General features: G+C 42.5%; 1 long non-coding RNA gene across 1 annotated transcript in view; it reads right to left on the bottom strand.

The window, feature by feature from the left end:
• Window positions 1-18,218, bottom strand: part of LOC142813861 (uncharacterized) — a 194,222-nt gene extending 176,004 nt beyond the window's left edge. Inside the window, exon 1 of the long non-coding RNA XR_012894702.1 lies at window positions 18,129-18,218. This is a non-coding gene — a long non-coding RNA (uncharacterized LOC142813861). The remainder of the gene's footprint in view (window positions 1-18,128) is intronic.
• Window positions 18,219-19,782: the final 1,564 nt, after the last annotated feature.

Here is a 19,782-nt window from a genome sequence, read left to right as displayed (position 1 = left end):
CAACATTGTTGAGGAGCATAAAGCATTAATACCGAAATATGAGAAACAGTATAAATTAATTTCCTTCCTTGGATGCTCCCAAGAACAAAAATACAGTTGTCGGTCGAAAAATTATTGTCTAAAAGGGACGTGTTCGTGAGAGTTGAGCAGTATCTGACACTAATTCCGATTTATTTTCTATATCTGCAGTATATTCTAGTGTATACAGGTGGTTCTTATCATACGAATTCCTCCTCTTCAGCTTTTGCGATTCCACACTTGACAATAGAGCAGACATTTAAAATATGTCGAGTGACGTCTTCGACTGTTACGGAACTGTTTGCGATTCGATCTGCGCTATGCTTTATAGCATACGGAAAAGAGGCATAGATCTATGTTTGAAAACAGATCACCTGGTTCCGATTGGAATGTCGCAGTACAAAGTTCAGAGAACAAATGAAGTCATGTGTCGATTCGGTTTGTCGTAGTAGTTAAAAGTTTGTGTCCGCTTGCCGTCGCGCAAATTAAGTAATGGATGTATGACGGGTGAACTCAAGCTTAAGCGCAGAAGCAGCAAAACCAGGAAATGAAATTATGGCATGTTGCGCATCTGGAAGCACGGAATGACGTAAGTTCGCTTCGGCGTGAGCAGCCACCACTGGCCATGCGCCGAAAGTACGTCTGTTTGTTTGGTGACATTGTTGTCAGTTTGTTTTTTGACGAACACTTAAGAATCACGACGATCACATGGGTTCAAGTAATGAGCTAGCTTCAACGAACATGGGTCGATTGTTAATGACACCCATGTTACCACAAAAAAAATGCGGTGGTCATAACGCTGCCCAGTTACCGTCAGAAAATTAACAAGTCGAGAAACAACGTGGGGTCAAAGTGATGCTAGAGGCGCGTTCCTGCGTCAATGCGGGAGACTTATGTCGTATGTGGATTAAAAGTGTTAATTCGATAATCTCTAAATTGCACGCACTTGTAATTCACTATCCACAGGTGTAGTAACTCATGTGCGGTTGCATGCAATGGAAATGAAAAACGTGAGTGTTACACGAGAATTCATGGGAAATAGTATTCTGTATTAACCCACAGCTTTTACACGGCTCCTCTTTGGTGCAGACGATAAAGTGCACCAGCGCCCAAGCAGTATCACAACTAGTGTGATGAAAAATGGTCACAAGTGCAGACACTGCATATAATAAACAATTTGTTGGAGAAGAAGGCGCACGACGGGGTCACTAAGAAGCAAGGAGCACTTAGCATGTCTCGGCTGCCATGTCTTCCACGCTTCTGATGGTACACACCACTAAACAGAGCGAAGTGGTAGATTGTCGACCTGTTCTGGTCCAACAGTTTGATTTTCGGCCCCACATTTGCTTTAGCCCATCGAAAAAAAAACACATAGACCTCTTATGCGCCGCGCAATGCAAACCGCGCGAATCACCACACACCAACGGCAGGGCTGGGGCGGTCGGATAAGCGGTGGGGATAGAGAAGGAGTGAATGAGTGGTTCTTGAGAAAAGAAAAGGGCAACTAATTTTTGTCTGCCTAATTAATAACCTTGTAGGGATTGGAGGGGATTGGACCTTGTGCCTTGTAGGGGATTGGAGAGGGAAGATGGAAATAATAATAGATAGATAAAGAAGAGGAAGCACTTACAATACAGGAGCGACAGAAAGGAGAGAGATAAGATAGGGAAGATGGGGGAGGAGTCTGAAGACGGGGCAACACTCGGAGAGAGCTACATGGTGTCAGGAGATCGCAGACGGCCGGCCAGCCGATCGGCGAGAGGCATCGGAAATCGCGGGCGACACAATCGCTTAGCACGGAATCCAGCAAGCGAGTGTCAGGAGACAGGGAGAGAGCAGAAAACACACCGGTTCAAGACTATGCTGTTTTTCTTCATTAAAATGGTCTATACGAAGCAATGCCGAGGAATTACATCACAGCGAGAGACATGACACTTTTAGATAATTTCTTCGTTTTGTGATGAATCGTTTTTGTACATGGAACCTGCCCTTAAGACATAATATTTTTTAATAAGTAGGGTATGGTTAAGAAATGCGCGCCGTTATGAGAATGCTTTGTATGAAGAATGGAATCGTACTTCCAGGATCGGAGCACTCCATTCGTGGACAATGTATAGAGAGCCTGGTCATGTGATACGCACAGTTTGTGCTCGCTAGCAAGAACTTTCTTGAACGCTCGATATACAGTCAGGTGTTACGACTCGTTACGCAAACGCTTACAGACAGACAGACAGACAGACAGACAGACAGACAGACAGACAGACAGACAGACAGACACAGACAGACAATGAGCTTTATTGGGACAGACAAAGAACTTTATTGAAAACGCTTACAAACGACTACTTATCAAACTTTAGTGTACAAACTACATTATGGCGCGCGCTGTGTAGCGCTGGGTAGATTTCATTTAGGCTCGGCCACATGATCGTATAAACTGGCTATCATTGTTGCCAGTAACTCATGTCTCATTCTTTCCTACCTTTCTCTTTTGAGCGGAAAGGAAAATGGGTTGACGCTCTCTCCCAAAAGTGTTCACTGCGGCCGCGTGACAAATGACGCTATCTGCCTCGAGGGAGATCACCATGAAGTAGAATAAACCGCGGGATGCTGGAACCCCATTTGGGAGACGTCCGGTACTCTCGTCCTGTACCGTTAGAAAAGCAACACCACAAAATAAAGAGACGCCACGGAATAAAGTTCATGCGTGGGTCTTAATAAAACGTCCTCGTGTGGCGTGCAAGGTAATAACGTTAATGGCGCTTATCCGAAAAGAGCGAGAGCTAGACGCGTCTAGGGCATCACTCGTTCGTTTTAATTCTAATCCTGCGGTTGTGATGCGTCACATTGCAGGAATGCTTCATGCATATATACAGGGGGAGGGTGTGGGAACGCACACTCGACGCTTAAGTTCTGCGGTGCATTGTGCCAATGGCCTTTGCCTGACGGGAATATATTCGCGAAGAGATTAAAAGCCGGCGAGAGGCTCCTTTGTTGCGAGCCCTCGCTGGCTACGCTGTGACACCTTTACAAATGGATGACGACACAGTTTTGTGGTGACGAGTGCTTTCACATCGGCTTGTAACATCTGGGTACGCACCGCTACTTTTTCAGAACGTTATTATTGCGTCTGGAGTCTTCATCGCGGTTTGAGACTGTGCTCACGGAGAAGCCGCAACCATCTAAGCATTATACCAAAGTGAATATAATAGGGTTTTTAGCTGTTTAGTTTTATTTGCGAGTCACAAAAATATACGGTGAAGTAAAATGTGTACCTGAAAGCTATTTTCGCTTTTTCTGCGTTAGTCTCGCTGGTGATGTTAAGGGATCATTCACAATGAAAAGGAATGAATAATTTATGGCATTTCCGCACGTGTGTCCGCTATAAGGGTGACGTATGAATTATATTGATTGCATCGTCTCACTCCTGATGTAAATGGAAGGCGAGTCCTTCAGCCTCGAAACATCGCTTTATCATCTTGATTTTTACCGAAAAATTCTTAAAAGCTGCTAGCAAACCCGCGCGTAAAATTGTTTTCCAACCTGTTATTTCCAAAAATTTTCCGAATTGTGCCCTGCCAAAAGCACTTACTTTTTTTGCAGTTAGTTTTGTCATGCAAGAAGAATAAAAGTTTACCATAGTCGCAAACTTATAAGTAATAATATACTCAAAACACGGGACAGCTTTAACGGGTTTGAATTTGTTGGGACGAAGTCACCGTCTAAGAAGATCATGGGAAAGAACTTACTACCAGCTTCATTTGCGTAGAAGTGACATATATATACATATTTAGTGTGGGCATTCATTATGCGCTTCTCATATATATATATATGCATTATCATAATCATCATCCGTCTGGGTCCCTGTCCTCATCTTCACTGGGGTCACCACAATCATCATCGGGTGTGTGCACGCTCGGTCTCAGACTGCCCGTTCGTTACTGAGCCCTTGGGCTGAATAAACGCTGTCTCAACCCAGACGTCATACGTGGTGGAGATGCTGGGTATATATATATATATATATATATATATATATATATATATATATATATATATATATATATATATATATATATATATATATATATATATATATATATATATATATATATATATATATATATATATATATGAATTCATATATAAACCCCAAAAAGTGGATGGAGGGCAGGCCGCTGTGATAGCTCAGTGGTTAGAGCATCGAACGCGTTATTCGAAGGTCGTAGGTTCGATTCCAGCTCACGGCTAGTCATTTTCTCACCCACTTTTCTGTCTTCTTATTTACATTCCATTTGTTCTAATAACATCCCCTATACATTACTTGGCATTATTGTCTGTTAGATCTCATTAATATTGTGTCAAAACGCGGAAGAACGAGCCCTTAGGTATAAACTTCTTTCCCTATTCACATATAAATTCACATATAAACCCAAGAAAGTGGATGGAGGGAAGGCCGCTGTGATAGCTCAGTGGTTAGAGCATCGAACGCGTTATTCGAAGGCGTTATATATATATATATATATATATATATTCGAACGCGTTATATATATATATATATATATATATATATATATATATATATATATATATATATATATATATATATATATATATATTGTGCGTGTGTGTGTGTAGTGGTTGCTTATGCAGCCCTGAGCTCCGTCTATGAAAATCTCCTTGCCACTGTGTCATAAAACAAAAAGTAGGGGCATCCCTACAGGCCAGCTCCCGGGATTTTTGACAGTGTAAAGGTAATGGTGCTTTTATGTTCCTTGGACACTCTTGTCACGTGCCCGACAGCTGAATTGCACACAAAATCCGAAAATATTTTTTTAGAGACGATAGTCTTTCCTGAGAACCTTCAAGGCAAAAATTTTGGTCTGTCTCCGCCTCCATCGGAAATGCAGCCACCGCAGCCAGGATTCGATCCCGCGACCTGCGGGTCAGCAGCCGAGTACTTAAGCCACTAGACCACCACGGCGGGGCTTTCGACGACATTTCAGTGTACCATGCAAATGCGGGACCAGTTTTTTTAATTAGCAAAAGACCGCAATACCGAAACCGTAACCCAATCGAGTGCGCTTCCACGTATGACATCATACTTTGCCAGAACCTGCATGGCTGCGCTTAACGCAGCCAGATGGCATTACTTGTCCAGGCCGTCTAAGTTGGCGCTTGCGGCGATCAGCCAAACTGCTTACGCTGTTATGGTGTTTATATGGCGAATAGTGTGTGGCCTAGAACGCAACACAACTTGCCGCTAATCACACACCCACCAACAGAGAAAAGGAAATGGTGCACTGAACCAAGGAAGCGCCAGCCAAACCCAACAATACACAGTATACAAGCACACACTGAAGTGGCACATCAGTTCCGTCTCTCCCACTTTGCAAAATCAACGTCACACACACATGTTGTCCTTAATTCTGTAAAGTGAAATGAGCGTATGGAGGCAAGCAATAAGATTCATTTTAAATAGTCTACGAAACAATAAAGCCAGCAATTTAGTATGAATTGTGCAAACATGCAAACGAATGAACCCAGTGATTTTCATTGAGATTCATTGACTTTGAAATATTGCAGGAGATTGCCTTCATGCTTCACCTTTAATTGTTCAACGTGATAGCGATATCTTGTCCCTAGTGCGTCATTTCCTTTCGAACTTGTTAAGCACCTACTGCGTGTAATAAACGCCGAAACGTGTGTGCCTTGTGTAGCGGGTGACTGGCTTTAAACAATGAAGTCATTATGATAATGGCATGTTCTGACACCCGATGGCATTTTACGCTTGCGCGACGCAATATTACTGTAATATTTCATGTTGCATTTTGAAGCATGTATACACGGCGTGTCTGTTTGTAAAACATGAAGGTTATTTTCACTGTATTTGCAAAAAGACACGTGGCTGTCGCAAGTGAGTTCGACGGTTCGCACCAATTTCGCGATAACAATTCCGTGATAGGAAAACAAAACTGGCTCAGTGCTAAAGGAAAGGTGCCGAGAAAGAAGCGATGAGAACCCGTAAATTCGATCAATTGATTGATATGTGGGGTTTTGATTGATTTGTGGGGTTTAACGTCCCAAAACCACCATATATGATTATGAGAGACGCCGTAGTGGAGGGCTCCGGAAATTTTGACCACCTGGGGTTCTTTAACGTGCACCCAAATCTGAGTACACCGGGCTACAACATTTCCACCTTCATCGGAAATGCAGCCGCCACAGCCGGGATTTGATCCCGCGACCTGCGGGTCGTAAATTCGATCAAGGCGAGCAGAATAGCTTCCCTGAAGTAGACTATATGCAGCTGCTTGACGCAATGTACCGATGTCAATCAGTCCTGCATTATCTGCAATACTAGTTAGAACTTCGCCGTTCCCGTCTCTGTGGCTGTTGTGATTCCTGCGAGCACTAGGATTACACAGTAAAAGTCGCCAGTTAGCAAAGTGAAATATTCACAGTTACTCAGAGTGAACACACTTTCAAATAACTAAAACAGTCTTTAATTGCATACAAGTTGATAGTTTGCATACAAGTTGATAGTTCAATTTATGTTAGGCAAACTTGCCGTAGCTGATACGCATGCAACCCCATCTGAATCGATACGGTGACTAAGTTAGGTCACGGTGACTCAGGAAATTCAGACTTGTCAGCATGAAGTGCAGTCATGCGAGGCAACGCGTCTTCGTTACTATTCTGGTCATACGTGTGCACACAGCCAAGATCAGAGGGCAACTTCCCCAACCCTAGTCACCTAAGAGTTTGAGAAGGTGCAATGTCGGCCCCATACCTTGACTTAATATGGAGGTAAGCGCTGCGAACAACCTTTGAGCCCCTCCCCCACCCCTGTGTATCGTTGAAATACAGCCGGTGCCTCGGCTATTTTATATAGTAAGCGGTTGTGAAATAATAGTCCGCTAATAGGCATTAATGAACGCCAAGATTTTAGAGCCATCGCGAGAGTGATTTGACTAAGATTCAGGGAGATCCCGAACTCATTTTCTGCCCCACGCCGAGATTACTAAAGATGTCATCCGTAATGGTAGGTTAACATTGTTCCACTTCGCACACAGATTTCATGGTCATTTTCAAGGTCACTGAAAAAGCTCAGTCTTTTTCAGCACTGAAACTGAGTGCAGTCGATTCTGAATAAGGTACGAAAATAAGAGTCCTCTGAAAGTAGCATGTCCCGCTCTTTCAGTACTTTACCGCGAAATGCAAATACAACTTGCCTCACAGTTATGGTGCTGGCTCTGTCACTGTGGTGTATTCGGGCCGGTAAGCCTTTCAGCAGCCTAGTTCCCTCGGCGAAAAGCTTCACGCACGCTGCAGTAGTGTCGCGGACTACAAAGTAGTCGCTCTTTCAGCTTTTGCTTCTTTCACTTGGAACTTGGGGAAGCATTTGAGACGTAATCTTTGCAGAAGATCCCGGCCCACTAAGGCTGCGGCTGTTACCATTCAGCCCGTTAAGTCACTGTTTGTTGTAGAACACAAAACAATCCTCTTGGGCTCTCTGAACACTGGTATCTTGCACACGACACAGCAGCTTTATCTCTGCTTCCTGGATCTGAAAACATCGTTAACGGTATGTTTCATATTCTTCCCTGAGAATGAGACTGGCTGGATATTTCATTGTGGAAACTTTACAGGAAAAAGCAAAAAAAAAAGAAGAAAAAGTAGCACACGGTGCATATGTGGCTGCTATGTGTAGACACGAATGACGTAGCAATGCTAACATTTTTTTTTTCAAATGTTTGAAGGGTCATACAGAGTTTCGAAAGCTCAGTTTTGCGCGGTAACATGAATACGAGTGTCCAACTGTTCTCGAAAGCAAAAATTAAGGTTAAATAGCGTTCATATAGGCACCGATTTTAAAATTTGGCACTTATAGGCACAGGCGTCAAAAATAGGCATTTATAAGCACTATAAAAGCAATATAAAATCTCTTATTAAGCTCTAATCATTGTACATGTATCGAAGTGGCAGCATAAAAATGCAAGAAACAAAATAGGCATTCGCCTATAACCCGGTCTCTACTCATTCAGAAAGACAGACATGTAACCAACAGTTGTGAATGAATTCAGGGCAGCTAATAAGCATTTGTACTTAGTACATGAGCGGTGTTTGTTTTTTTTTGCCAAGGCAGCTTAATTTATCCATCATTAAATTCAGCCTTTCTGCATTACGCGTATGTGGGTTAGGGTGGAGTAAAATGCAACAAATATTTGCAGTGGTGAATATTCATTTTTATTTCACTCCTTACAATCAAACATCAACGCAGAAACTTTTCTTTGGGTACAAGGTAAGTGCTATATAAATATTGCCATGTTGCCACCGTTTCAAAATATTATTTCAAGGATAAATAAATAATGCCCCGGATGTCTCATTTTGCCCGAACCTGCGGAGGAAAATGAGACGCTGCGTGGGGCAAAACGAGACAGTGTGAAAAAAGTTCATTCTCTCAGCTTTTGCAGTAGAAAGATTTGAATGTTACTCTGTGGGCCCTTATGCAGTCTTAAAAAGCCCGAAACTTCGACTGCACGCATTGAACTTAGACAGAATGCAGTGTTGTGTTGCTCCGAAACTCCTTGCAGATAAAACACCGCCAGTTTTTGTGTTATTGTGGTCTTTTGTTGAACGCTTGTACCTCACTTTATTATTTTACAATAGCAAGCTAGATTTGTTTTGACGTATCTATACTCTACATCTTTTTATTATTTCGATACAGAACAGCTCAGGTATGGCTCTAAAATTCGTCCGCCAGTATTTGTGAGGCAATTAATTTAAAGCTGTGCGAAATTCAGATTTTCTAGCGTTTGCTTTTTTTGTTGTTGTTGTTCCATTAGGGTAATGGAGAAACGTCATTAAAACTCAATTCCAAGACGTGTTTGTGAAAGACTTGACTTAGATGTTCTGCCATCTTTTATGAATCTATCGAGAGCATCCTTGAGAACACGGGAAACCTCGATGCAGCGCTAATGGAGGGAGTCATGTACTGGACGGCAATCAGTGCTTTGTTTCGTGTCGTTTTCCTCCCAGAAAGTTCTGTACAATTATCTCTTGTATGTGCGTACCCTCCTAAACAAAGAAGATAATAAGTAACGAGTGTAATTTAATGGCTAAAATATAAAACACTCTCTAAAAGAATTCTATACTTTTTGTCGCATTTTGCCTCTATCACATGCCAGAATTAAAAAAAATTCGATTTGTCCTCAGGCACCAAATTAACTAAACTTTTGGTGTTATGTAGCTCGTAGTATAATGAAAAAAAATAAACGTTTGTGTTGCTGTACTAACGCATGCACGGATATGAAGGCCTTGCCGAGCAGAATTTCGCCCCTTTCTGACTGGTCACGAACACACTTACACCAGCCGCGCCTTTTTTTCCCGCGCGGGCGCTGTTAGCAATCATCAACTTTTACACATGAAAAAGTACACAACCAGCACTTCTTGCTCGATAAGAGAAACAAAGAAAAGTAGTTTTGTATTAGCTGCAGAAACCGGCGAAATCAAAGTGTTGCGTTTTGCTTTGTCTCATTTTACCCCACCAATGCCAACAATGCAGGTTGTTTTGTTCTTTCGGAAGCGTATCATAATTAATCAGGCGGCACGCTGCTATTTATCTTTATTAAGCCAGTCTGTCAAACACTGTGGCAGGTACATAGGTTTGGACTTAACGGTAAGCTTTCTAACCATTATGCAGTAGAGCATTTATTATGCATCTCTCAGTGAGCCAGTTAACGAAGCGTGACGAAAGCACTCTTTACTGAGTAGGCACTCGTAGCGGGTGTCATTCTGTGAGAGTGCTGATTGGCTTTTTTTTTTCCTCTAACGACACATCCTTAACTACGTGGTCAGTGTGTGGGAGTTCGTCACGACAGAAATTCGCTGTGCAAACGACAAAGGCGCCAAATACGGGACCGCGTACACGCGAGAGTTCACCCGCCGCGGTGGCAATCGATGGAGCTTCATTTCTCGGCCAGCGCTCTACTTATCGGTGGGCCGCGTTCTGATGGTCTTCGTGTATCATTCTGGGCTCACTGCCCCCTTACGGCCATTCACACAAATAATAAAAAGTAAACGTAAATTGAGGCTCAAGAAGGAATGTAGCGGTGCCGCCATTCTAGAGATGAACTGGTTGTCGGCAGCATGACGGCAACCATAGTTCCGCGCTCACGACCAATGACAGCGTCATTTCCCGAAACGTTGCGATAGGTGTTCATTCCGAAGAGTGGATTATACACACTGCCTTATCGAAGAGGAACCATGCAACACGGGCGGGGGATCACCTGAAATGATTATGGTCAAAACGCGCCAAGCTCTTCGCGCTTTCGAATGGATCATGAACAGATGTGTGGAAATGGGATGGGAGGCGGGGGGGGGGGGGGGTGAGCTTTTAGAGAAAAAAGCGTCATTCACACTCTTTAGTTGGGAGGGAGAAGCTAAGCGGTACTTAGTAGAAGCATGGTGGGCAAGTTATGCTTTAATATTTCATATTTTTTGCGCCTATGTACCCCACGTGCCGAAGCACGCTAGTGGGCGCCTCCTGCTTGTGTAGTCGACCGTGCAAGAGAAAAAAATCCGCATGACTTTTCTTATTGCACGTGTTACCACGACAAGAAAGTGTGGCATTTGCGTCAAGTTTGTCGTGCGAAGCCTGTGCTTTGAGGTACCGTGTGCACACGTCGGAAATGGGGCAATATCTTCATCCATTCTAAGGCTCTTCTTCACCTACTAGACACTTTAGTGCGTACCAGTGATTGCTTTAATTCCTAAAAAAGTTTAAGATGCATGCCGCCACAGGCGACGAAAACACGTAAAGCTGCATGTGCTGAATACACTTATGCGTTACAGAAAATTACTCGAACCTACACAAACACACATGCCTGTAATACAAATGGAACGTACTTCCAAATGAAAAAGTATCTCTGAGAAAAATCGTTGCAAAACGAAAGCCACCACTGCAAAGATGACTCGATGCTGACACACGAGCGTCAAGTATGATGTTCAACACCAAGAAACGAGCTCTAATGAAGTAATCAGTTTGGTAACCTCGCTCCTTGTCAGGTCACAAAGCGAAGCTTTACGAGTATAACGTAAAGCAAGGAGCAACTCGCACCACTCTTACGAAAACATTTAACGCACTTCGCATTGTGGGTCATCCCGGGCAGTCAGACACTACGAAAAAAAGAAATACCGCAAAAAGTTCTTCACTATAAAAAAACTAACTATGAAGATTTCATTCAGCTTAGCAATTTTAAAATAAACAACTTTCATTCGGTCGATCTCACCCTGCGTACTGAAATGATAACGGAACTGACTTGCATATTTATTTGATTTCACCCAGAACGATTCCTTACTGCTTATTCGGCAGCATTTTATGGTACACTTTGGCAAGCTGAGGAGACAAATATTCTCGTGCATATTTTAGGTGAATCTTCAATTCAAGTTTGTTTGGCGTCAATGTTTGCGCGAAAATAGAGCATCACGTTGCTATATGACGCCATGCAGGCCTAATAAAACACACACACACAAACAGCTGAACGTCATTTGAGTCCTTTAAACCCGTGGCCGGGAAGTCAATACGGAAAACAGATGAAGCGGAAGGGACAGCTGTTCATTCACCGGTCAACTATCGTTCAGCGCAAAATAAGTCCGAGTTCGATGCGTTCTTACGCGCATTGGTCAATAACACTGCCACGATAAAAGGGGCGTAGATGCCCTCCTACCAGCACCTTGAATGCATCTCAAAATGTTCGCTACAGCAGTCGATCCGACGAGCATTACGTGAAAGACATCGGTGCACCATGGTTTTGTTAGGATGCAGCATCTCGATAATAAAGCCTCGTGTCTTTTCAAAAGCAGGGTGTCGGCAAAAAATGTTCAATTGGCTTCTTTACGAGCGAATGAGTGTTGGAGCTTCGAGTGCCTGAAATATGATACGCACCTCATGATTCAAAATTTATTATGACTGAATTTCCTACCAACAAAAGCCATTTTTTACAGAAGCGTTCTTTACAAATAGACAAGTAAAATAAAAGGTAGCTGTATTTATTTATTTATTTATTTATTTATTTATTTATTTATTTATTTATTTGGTTACATGGAAACACGAATACAGAGGATAAAGGGAGAGAACAGACTGACAACTGCCCCCTATAAGGACACAACGACTGCCTTCTCCTTCGGGAAGGAGAGGTTTAGGGGAAAAGAGGGAGTAAGGAGAGAGATGAGATAAAAAAATGAAGAAAAAACACAAACGCCAATAAAAAATTGTCACGTGAGAAATGTCTATAAACGCGACGCCAAGTCAGTTTTCTTTAAGAAAGGGAAAAAGGCTCCATGAGTCAAGTCACGCCTAGAAGCACATCCTCCTGGGAACAAGCAATCGTCAATGGTCGTTCACCTAAGTCCAATCAGTTAATAGTCCTTTTTCAGTACTGCGCTCGCTCCCCAACGAATATAGGACACTCTAAAATGACGTGTCTTAGTGTCTCACAGGAGCCGCACGACGAACATGTCCGACTGTCCCTGACGGTATAATCGTTTGTGCAATGACACAGGGCCATACATAACAGGTCTCTGCCGTCACGACGACTTAATCCACGACCACGAATGCCAGGAGGAAACAATCCGCTTGCGACATACTCATCGGCATGCTGCTTCAGAAAATGTCGATCAGTCAGTAGCTGTATTAAGGAACGATTGGAATAAGTCGTGCTCTTTTTTTTTCCTTCACCGATATAAAAATACGGTCTCATATCAACACAAATGTCCCCATTTTAGGGCTGGTTTATTGAAAATATTAGAAACGTACGTGCTAATAGAGATGGCAGACCATTGTTGTCTTTCAACTTTGTTTCTGTGAAATATACTTGTATTCTCTTTTATTCTCGTATTGTGTCAATTTGCTCTGAATAGACGAAAGTTTGACGGTAAAGAACTACTTTTGAGAATTGCATATTTTGTAACTGTGTTTGCGTTCTCGGTCCCGAATCTAATGCCGTCTAGTGTTTTCCTTTGGTCATTTTCAACTAGTGAGTCATATATCACATTTAAATCATCAGGAATTCATCACAGCACTGCGACTGCATTTCGCTTTCACGGCATTTCGCTCGTGGATATGATGCTTCGAGAACTATTCTGGGAGAAGTCATACAACACATTGATGCCATAAAACAACTCATTGATTGATTTATTTGTGAGGTTTAACGTCCCAAAACCACCATATGATTATGAGAGACGCCGTAGTGAAGGGGTCAGGAAATTTTGACCACGTGGGGTTCTTTAACGTGCACCCGCCATAAAACAACAAGGAATGTCGAGCAAAAGAATGTTATGTAAATGTTAGAATGTCAATGTACAGCGTGTTTTAAAGGGACACTAAAGAGTAACCCTGACTTAGTTTAGTTAGATGGATAAACAGCAGTATGAGAACTTCTATGCCGCAAGTTTTACTTTTCTAAGTTCATTATTAGTGGAGAGAATAAATACTGAAGTTTCATTCTTATATTTCGCACCGAATGCTCCGCGCATAGAGTCACAACTGTAAAATGCCTTTTTTTATTTTGCGACATTGTCTCGAAGAAATTTTCTAAAACTTCGTTCGCTAGGTCTATCGCACCCACAGATGAAAAGCCGTTTCACTTTTATCGATAACAAGCCACGTGGGGTCCAGTAGAAGTCTTCAAAATCTTCTGCGTCATATAGTGTCTCGAGTGGAAATTCGAAGGTGGCGTCTCCGCACACATTTTATTAGGGAGCCTTAATGTGTGCGCCTCCTCACGACGCCTACATGTAGGCTCCCTGCATTATCTTTTCTCGCTTACCAAGCGTCGTCTTGAAGTAAAAGTGGTGTTTTCGGGATTGGGAAGTTGTGTTTCACTAATATGCAAAAAAATAGTTTCTTTCTTTAGTGTCCCTTTAAATGCGAAGTATTTCTAGCGGTTGGGCAATAAGCGCACGTGTTGTGCCCTCCCTTTTCGCCCTTGTGCAACTTTCCGCTCAATATTGGCTAACGTCTTTCCAAGAAGGCCAAATTTCTCCCTTTGCCTATTTCTTAGCAGAATGCAGGCACTTTGACCGTTTCTTTCTTTTCCTTCTTTTTTCTTTCTTTTTTTCTATCTATCTATCTACTTACATATCTATCCGTCGACTTATCCATCTATCCATCTACTTATCCATCTATCCATCTACTTATCTATCTATCCATCTGCTTATCTATCTATCCATCTACTTATCTATCTATCTACTTATGTATTTATATATCTAGCTACTTATCTACTTATCTATCTATCTACCTATCTATCTAGCTATCTATCTACCTATCTTCTTGCAATTTTTTATATCCCGAGAAAGTACAGTAACATGCCAAAGACATCCTGCCCTCGGCACACCCATGTCTGCCTTTCTCGTCACTCTCGTTTCATTGGTCGCCATTGCCTCTGACGCGGTAAAAAAAGGCGTGAGCGGCACTCGAGTAGCGGTGATCATTCTCACTCTAGAGTTTAGCTGAACAGTGCGGCAAACTTTTCTTCGGCGGGTATCTTCCCGTACAGCATCCTATCTTCGTGAGCATCTATTTCGTTTCCCTTCATTCGATCTATTTGTTACTCTTTCTGCACTTGTCCCGCCGAAGCGTGTTTAAAAAAGACTTATAAGAGCAGGGTGTGAACATCGCACAACTGATTTTATTTCTTTTTTTGTTGGTCCGACGAGGCGACAGATATGACTGAGACAGACTGCCCGTCAAGACTCATTTCCGCGTCAACTTGGTGGTCACGAAAAATGATGACTTGGGAACTTCTCAAGAGGAAACGCCTCAAGCGACCGGTTATTGGCTTTTCGTCGCTTATACCACCTCACGGAGAGGAACAGTTTATTCGGTTCAATTCGAGTTTTATTTCTTACTTCAACTTTAATTTAACTTTCCTAGCGGGCGTAGAGCTCTTGTGCTTCCAACACAATGGCAGCTTCGGCAACAAGAACCCTGCTACTTCCTCTGGTGTCACTACTGCGAATTGATGTTTGCGCTTAAAAATCTAGATCAGTTAAACGTAAAGAACTAAAGGCCTACACGAGGGTATATAAGATTTTATGCAGCGAAAGTCGTGTGGACTTCAACGCGTTCAAGAAAAGTTGCAGGTTTAGGGACAACGCAGTGAAGTGACGGGAAGTCCATATTTCTTTGCGACAAATCGGTTTTCTATGTGCTGTAACGTTTCAGAGTCATAGTAATAAGTGAGCGGAAAGCGGCAAACATTTGTGTGTGGAAAATCACCAAATATATTAAACTGCAAGTTAAGTACCTAGCAAGTGTATATACCCTAGCCAACAACAAATTTGCTCATTTGAAGCTTTAATTAAAGCCTGCGAAAGCTTTTATACGATAGAAAGATTAAAAAAAGTAGGAAGGTCTCAGCTCGGCTGTTACTGTATCTAGTCAAGCAAGAACATGAAACTGTTTTGGAATTCCGTTCCTTACCGACAGATTGAAGGAAACGTGCAGTCGAGGAAAGCGAACATAATAGACACTGCATTGATCGTCTCCTAAAAAGTGTGCGAAAAGAGAATAACTACTGTGATGCATGCTGGGATGCAAAACGTGGAAATGAGAGGAAATTCGATGCACTTATAGGTGTGAACGAATCCGTAGATTTATAAATGGGACATTTGCTTCAGGCTCGAGACCAGACATTCCGAAGCGCGAAATGAAAAGTTCTTCAAGCACATGAATAAGTGTCGATGTCGCAGCCAGAATTGATTGTTCGTGAAGCGTTCTTTTTTTTCTTTTTGTTAACATCGACTTTGGTGAAAGCTCAAGTTCAATTCCCTGCCGTCAAGAAAAGACACGAGGAAATCAAGTGGCAAGCACTTCGAAAGAGAAGCAACAAAGTCGAGGAGCACGGCTGGGGGCCTCTCTTGAACTGACGCGGCGGCATATCTTTCTCAGGAGATTCAGCCATCTAAGCCTGTACTGAGTGGTGTTCCTCCAGGAATTAGAGTTTTCCTTTTATGTATTATACACCGCGCTGTTCTCTCTCTTTCCTTTTGGCAGCGTGACACTATCTTCTACCACGTCTTCAGCCCGTCTTGGCTTGATCACTCGCTTCACCATTCTGGATGTTCGTGCCAATGCTCCGGTAGATTACGCCTGTCCGACACCTCCCGTATTGCCGGTTTTTCTCACACTATACCTTGCGCTTCCACTGATGCACAACTTATCGTTTTTTTTTCTATTGCTATTTTACAATATTTACGATCTCTGCAAAGCCCTACACTTGGTCAGATTTTGTGGCCATTGTAGCCTCCACTAGTTTCCTTTTGTATACACCTTTTCTTTTCCAGTGGACAGAGGGAGTTTTGTTTTCCATCTTCACCCGCAAACATCGCCAGAGTCGCAAATGGCCGTGTTCTTAGTACGTGTTTAAAATAGATTGTTGAAAACAAGTTTGAAAAAACCCGCAGCCCTCACGTACACTGGGAATCACTGCAATGCGAACAAGACGCCAAAAATGAAATCATGCTGCAAACGTAATGCATGTCATGACTGTCATGTTGCCGCCTGTAATTTGTCTTTGTAGTACACTCACATCACGCAGTATCAATTTTTGTTGTACATCAAGATATTGAAACAGCCGCGAGCATATATATATATATATATATATATATATATATATATATATATATATATATATATATATATATATATATATATATATATATATATATATATATATATATATATATATATATATATATATATATAGTAATGCCAAGGAATGTATGGGGGAAGTTATTATAACAAATGAAATGTAAATAAGAAGAAAGAAAAGTGGGTGAAAAAATAACCAGCCCTGCTGAAGGCTGGTTATTGGTCATCCACTTTTCTTTCTTCTTATTTACATTCCATTTGTTCTAATAATTTCCCCTATACATTCCTTGGCATTACTGTCTGTTAGATCTCATTAAAATTGTGTCAAAACACGGATAAACGAGCCCTTAGCTATACACTTCTTTCCCGTATTATATATATATATATATATATATATATATATATATATATATATATATATATATATATATATATATATATATATATATATATATATATATATATTTATTTATTTATTTATTTATTTATATATAATCATACTGAGATCTAATAGACAATGATAACGAGGAAAGTACAGGATAAGTTATTATACCCAATTGTAGTTTACATGTGAAGAAAAAAAGTTGGCAAAAAGATAGCTTGCCGGGGGCAGGAACCGAACCTGCCACTTTAGAATAACGCGTTTGATGCTCTACCAACTGAGCTACCACGGTGGCTATCCCCCCCAAGCCAGTTTATTGGGTTTATATGTGAATTTAAACGTGGAAGTGTCAGTCACCGCCACCGGTAGCCATGGCGACGAGTGTGACACACTCTTCATGAGACTGTTTGGCATCACTTAGAACGTGAACCTATTGTGAGCTGGCGGCTGACCAATAATACCTCGTGCACAACATAAAGGCACTAGGTCTGCTAGTACGAGACCCTCGCTCATGAATTAAGGAAAAAAATTGTATGCCTACCACAACTGGGGCTGGTATCGCAAACGTTAGGTGTGCCGTCGTTACGTGACTATAAACAAAATACTTGCATCTTATCTAGATACGTGAGTGCACATAACATTTTTACTTTTGTTCACTGTGATCCATGCGCCTCTTAAGGTTTTGGTCATTTTGAAGTGACAGATCAACCTTATTCATTCGTGCTACGCATATCCTTGATTCCCACTGTACGTGGGATCTGCCAATTTTTGTTTTTATTAAGAAATTCCCCTGGAAGAGTTTGCGAAGAAACCTCATGGCGCCCCTCTCCCCTAACTCAAGCCTCGGATCAACGGATATGAGGTAGCACATTATTGAGGCATCTGTAAAAAAGCCTAAGTACAAACCTAAGCCAATATGACGCTAGTTGTAATGCTGAAAACGAGTAGAAAGGGCCATAGGTTGGCAAATAGAGGTGGAGCCCACTCAGACTCACTCAGGAATTATATTTCGCACTTGGGGCTCACTCGATTTTAGACTCGCCAGTCTTTCCCCGAGCCGGACTCATTCGAACTCACAGCTTCATCCGAGTCTGCGTCACAGCTTCATCTGAGTCAGAGCTTCATCCGAGGCTTGTGTAAGCACTGTAAAAAGACTGCAGAACGTGTCGAGGCGTGAGAAGAAAGAAACAGAGTGAGAGAGAGAGAGAGAGAGAGAGAGAGAGAGAGAGAGAGAGAACGACGCCAACGCCATCGGTAATCTAAGTGCAAGGGCTCACGAAGGCACGTTCTGTCTTCGAAGGCTCGCATGCAGAATCTCAGAGACTACGGCGCGTCGCTGATGGTTCATTCTGACAAAGGAGTGGCGCGGCGGCCTTATCTGCGCTAAGGTTCTCGCGTCTGCACGCACGTGTGGCTTCTTCCGCCACAACCCCGGCAGCACATGTTGGTACTTGCGCGGTACATGAGATGAAAATCGGTTTGCGACAACCGTACTTTTTCACAATTCAGACCAATCAGCCCTGGCCGGGTCCAACAAACCGTAATCGTACCGCCGAACTTTTAGGGGCGAAGCTCCTTGAAGCGGCACCCGTTCGTTCCTCGTCGTAGTACGTCACATGTCCTACGCTTTGACCTGCAAGGTGGTGCCGGTGGGACGCTTCTCCTGTGCGTTGTTGAGCAATAAAAAATTCGCAGCATGCGCGTTAACAAAAAGCTGAATTCTCCTGTCTCTCATTCCCCATTAGCAGCGATTGGCATGTACATTGAGCACTATCTGCCAAGAAAGGGTCGCTACGTTATACTCGCTGGGCGTAACCTCCTTGGTTTTAAAAAGGTTTAGCGAGCGTTGGGCCACAGTGCTATGAATGCAGTGAACTAGTATATACCATGAACTCGAGGCGGTTAAAGGTGGGAAGTAGACACGAAGCGCAAGCCGTAAAAAAGCGTGCTTGTGCCACATCTCATTTAGTCCTGGATGGCGATGCTTCTATATGCGGAATATATGATGAAAAGATGCGAGATGGGGGTACATGGAGTGTTGACTAGATGGACGAACGCACACACAGACAGATGCATGGACGGACGCACGGATGGACGCATGGACGGATGCAGGTGCGAATGCATGGACGAACGCAGTGACGGACGCACTGATGGACGTGCGGACGCACGAAGAGACGCACGCACGGATGGGCGGATGGATGCACGGTCGGTCACACAGACAGACGCATGGACGGAAGGAAGCAGGAACGAATGGACGGACGGATGCTTCGCCCCACTCTCAATTATTCACCCCGTGGATTTTCTGCCATTTTTTTACCGTAGATGGATACACTCTAAGTCACAATAGTTCGCTTAGAAATGTTTTGAATTTAATAGCTAAGTAGCTATAAGATATTTGGTTTAGTCCATAAAAGAACCAGAGCACACTTCTTACAACCGCCTCAACTTCTTTGATTCTTCTACAATCTCCCATACTGTCTGTGAATTATTGATGGGGGAATGCAACTTTAGTTATAGAAAGCCTCATATTGCAATGAGTTAAATCATACGCAGCGTTCCCAGTTGAAAAACAATATTAAATCGATGTCGAAAATAGCTCCAACGCAAGATAAATGAAGTGGCTGCTTTTTTGTAATGATCCTAATGGTGTCGGTAATGGTGATAATAACTGCACTCAACATGGTGAGCAAAGAAGCTTAGGTTTGATTACGCTTGTCTCTACAAGCACTAG

This window comes from Rhipicephalus microplus, chromosome 4 (assembly GCF_043290135.1).
Source record: "Rhipicephalus microplus isolate Deutch F79 chromosome 4, USDA_Rmic, whole genome shotgun sequence".
Lineage (NCBI taxonomy): Eukaryota > Metazoa > Arthropoda > Arachnida > Ixodida > Ixodidae > Rhipicephalus > Rhipicephalus microplus.
The sequence above is the reverse complement of the archived record's forward strand: the minus strand, read 5'-3'. Positions and strand labels throughout refer to the sequence as shown.